Below are 3,063 nucleotides of genomic sequence, written 5' to 3' on the forward strand. Positions count from 1 at the left end.
GTCGGCATAAAACTTAAATAATTTAACATGTCTAAAAAATAAAAAACCAACTTCGATACTGCACAAACAACCCATGATAAAGCTAAGAAAAACAAAGTTCTAGAATAAAAATAAAGTTAGTAAAAATTACAAATTAATTAATGAACAAATTTAATTATATTTTTTAAACAATAAACCATAAATTAATGCTAATTAAATCCTAATTACCCTAAACTAATTTAAACCTTAAACCTATCAAAATTTAACCAAATATAACAAAATTATTATATTAATAATACTCTAATTACTCTATACTAATTACTCTATTAATTCAATCAACTTATATTAAACTCTAAATAAATCCTAAGCAACCCTAATCTAGCAAAATTTATATATTAATATCCTAAATCCTAAACTTAACTTAATCTAACTAAATTAATCTAACCTACACTAACATATTAGATTAAACTTATTTTTATTTTGTAAAAAAAGGAAACAATATGGCGGCAGAAGCTTATCCTGAGATGAAAGAATGGCAGTAGTGGTGATGGTAGTGCCTCTCTGCAGTGCCAGCAGTGGCGGTGGAAGCAGCGATTGAAGGAGGTTGAAAATGCTCTTCTCATTCACAACACCCACTCACGATGACAGAGAAGGGGATAGTAGCGGTGGTGAAGATGATGGCGATGAAGGACCTCAGTGATGGCGACAATGGATGCTTGTAGTGGTGAGAGAAGAGAGACGCAATAGACTGGGGGGTGGCATCGACAATGGAGGGTGGTAGCTGCAATCTATCTACATGAATGCAATTGCTTGGTCAAAATAAATTAATCTCCAAGAATACGTGTACAAACACAAGGGCTAAGGCAATGGCATTCAACTCAACCCACAATTGAATTGAATCATTGAAAGACTTTACAAACTTGCAAGAAAAGATGATCATGGGTGAAAACATGTAATTGAGCGATCAAACCCTCACCGGATGTGTATCCGCTCTAGTCACTCAAGTGTATGGGGTTGATTCACTCAATTCTCCCCTAATCATGCTTTCCAAGATTTGTTTTTTATCTGACAATCAACAATTACTTCATGCATGCATACAAATATCATGAGGACTTTTTCATAGGTTGTAATGGGGATAGGGTCAAGGTAAAGGTGTATATGGTTAAGTGAGATTGAAATTTTAATCTTTGATTAACTTAAACTTCCCACCTAACCTATGACAACCTATACAATTCTAAACTAACCTAACTACCCATTCTTCACTTTTACACACACTCATGTAATCTCTTTTGATCACCACATATATGCATTAATTTTTATTGAACCTTGAACTTTGGGACACTTTGTCCCCTTTTATTGCAATTTTTTTTAAACTAAAATATATACAAGAATATCAATGCTTATGGTTTATACATGATTAATATATGAGTGTGTACCCAATTCCCAAAATTTTTTTCAACAAAAACACAAACACACTTTTATCTTTACCCAATGTTCCCAACTTTTCCAAAATCAAATGATGAACACTCTCACTAGCCTAAGCTAATCAAAGATCCAAATTAAGGACATTTATTGTTTTTCACTTAGGCTTGTAATGTGCTACAATTAAGAACAGATGGGTTAAGCATAGGCTCAAAATTGGCTAACAATGGAAGATAAAAGGTAGGCTATTTGGTTAAGTGAGCTATTTGAACAATGGCCTTAATCATATAAATGCATGTATACACAAAGTAATGGACATAAAGAATCAAACAAATCAAAGATTACAATCATAGGAAGAGAATAATGCACACAAGAATGAAAATAAGTGGTTATGTATGATGTAACCACACAATTAGGCTCAAATCTCATATGCTTGTGTTCTTAGCTCAAAATATGATCCACAAAGTATATAATTCAAGCAAGTTCTAAATTTTTTTTTTCAATCAATAGGGGTGCCCTATAGATAAAATTCTTGGAAAATATCGTGATTTTGACTAAGCTTAATATATACATATGCAATGCAACCAAAAATCCTAAAAAGACCTAAAAATGAAATGCAAAAGTGTTGGGATTAGAAACTTGTCATCCAAAAATGCCGAGCGGTCGGACGACCTCGCCACACTTAAAAGTTTGCACCGTCCTCGGTGCATCCAAAGATGAGCAAAGGGGGTATGACGACTTTCCTAGTTGCTACCTTCAGCTGGTAGGTCAACCGATGCTGCGTGTTTTTCTCCCGTTTCTGTTTTTTCTTATGGTGCATCGATCATGAAAAACAATATAAACACCGTAAGATGAGAAAATACAAAAGCAAGGAAGCATGAATTGTTGGGATGAGGTAAGAACCACTAGAATGGAGTGAGTGAATTATTGTGACGTTGATGAAAAATAAGTGTGTGGGTTCTAAAATTGCGCGCGGTTTAGAACACACACACACACGCTAGTATAAAAGTGATGTCACAATTACACAAAAGAGAACATGCACTTCACTCATTCTAGTGTGCTTGAGATACTTTGAAAGGCTTGTAGGTTAAGGCAACCAAACAAGTAATGAAGAAGCATAAAAGCATTCAAGCAAAAATCAAGCGATTGTGAAATTGGATAATGAATGGGCATTGATTGATGTGTAAGTGAACTTAATGAATATAATGGTATATGAAACTTACACCACAATCAATGACACCTATTGAAGTTGTTGCAACACCTAAGTGACATAGAGGTGAAACACAGGATGCTATGGAACTTAGAAAAAGAAATATAAGAGTTAATATCAATCACATAGCAAGCATAGTCCACAAAGCTTGAAAAGCTCAAAAATATGTCACTAGGTAAGCTTTCGATCCAATTTCACACCCACACTCTCAATGCATGAAATAGGTGATATGAATAAAAGGTCAATCATAAACAAGCATCACCTAAAAAAAATACATTGACAATGTACAATTGCCTAACAATAGATGATGAATGCATGGTGGCCAAAACATGCAATTCAAAGAGTTAAGATGCATGAAGGCAATGTAACATTCACTTGGTGCTCACAAATGTTAAACATGAAGACTCAAAACCAAGTGACAAATATAACCTCAATAATTAAATCCAACAATA

Source organism: Arachis ipaensis, chromosome B09 (genome assembly GCF_000816755.2).
Source record: "Arachis ipaensis cultivar K30076 chromosome B09, Araip1.1, whole genome shotgun sequence".
Lineage (NCBI taxonomy): Eukaryota > Viridiplantae > Streptophyta > Magnoliopsida > Fabales > Fabaceae > Arachis > Arachis ipaensis.